The 791-nt window shown below is 62.3% G+C and overlaps 1 non-coding gene across 1 annotated transcript; it reads left to right on the top strand.

Annotated features, from left to right (window-relative positions):
* The first annotated feature begins 411 nt into the window (after positions 1 to 411).
* Positions 412 to 530, top strand: LOC116217738. The gene has a single exon (XR_004162418.1). It is a non-coding gene; the product is annotated as a 5S ribosomal RNA (ribosomal RNA).
* Positions 531 to 791: the final 261 nt, after the last annotated feature.

Raw genomic sequence — 791 nt, 5'->3', positions numbered from 1 at the left:
CAGTGCGGTGTAGTGCCGGTGTTGACCCGCTGGGGGGCGCTGTGTCGGTGCGTGAGCCCCGTTGGAGTTGGTTTGGGAGGCTGGGGAAGCACGTGTGACTTTGTGTGCATGTGTGCGTGCCGTGCGGTGCTGTGGCGTGTGCGTGCGGTGCCGGGAGGCGTTCCGTGCCAGGGTTGTAAGTGGCGTAGGGTCAACGCGCGTTGGGTAGGGTGGATGTCGGGGGATGTGCGAAGGCGTGGGGAGGTTGGGTCCGGGTTGTACGGTTGTGTGGGTGACGTGCAGGGAATTGCGGGCAGCGTGGGGTCGCGTTGTGGTTGGCCGGCTTTGGGGCTGTGGCCCTTGTTTTCCCATGGTGGCGGGCGGTGGCGGTGGCGTGCAGCTGGCAAGAGGGCCGGAGCAGGAGCATGCAGCGTCTACGGCCATCCCACCCTGGCAACGCCCGATCTCGTCCGATCTCGGAAGCTAAGCAGGGTCGGGCCTGGTTAGTACTTGGATGGGAGACCTCCTGGGAATACCGGGTGCTGTAGGCTTTTGCTGACGGGCTTTTGTTGCCCTCCGCTCCCGCGCCGGCGGGCTGGCCGCGGGAGGCGTGAGCTTTTGTGTTTGGGGACAGCGTTCCGATATGCTGTTTTGTAGTCCCTACTGAGTTAGTGTCAATTTGGCCTTTTCTTCCTTGCCTCACTTCTTGATTCGCTCCTCTCCTTTTCCCTTCTTCTCTCCACTGTCTCGTCTGGCTTTGCCTTCCATCACTGCAGCAGGCGCTTGTCTAATAGCCCGCGTGTGCCTGCAAG

The sequence above is a fragment of the Meleagris gallopavo genome, unplaced genomic scaffold (assembly GCF_000146605.3).
Source record: "Meleagris gallopavo isolate NT-WF06-2002-E0010 breed Aviagen turkey brand Nicholas breeding stock unplaced genomic scaffold, Turkey_5.1 ChrUn_random_7180001930598, whole genome shotgun sequence".
In the NCBI taxonomy this organism is placed as follows: Eukaryota; Metazoa; Chordata; class Aves; order Galliformes; family Phasianidae; genus Meleagris; species Meleagris gallopavo.
The sequence above is the reverse complement of the archived record's forward strand: the minus strand, read 5'-3'. Positions and strand labels throughout refer to the sequence as shown.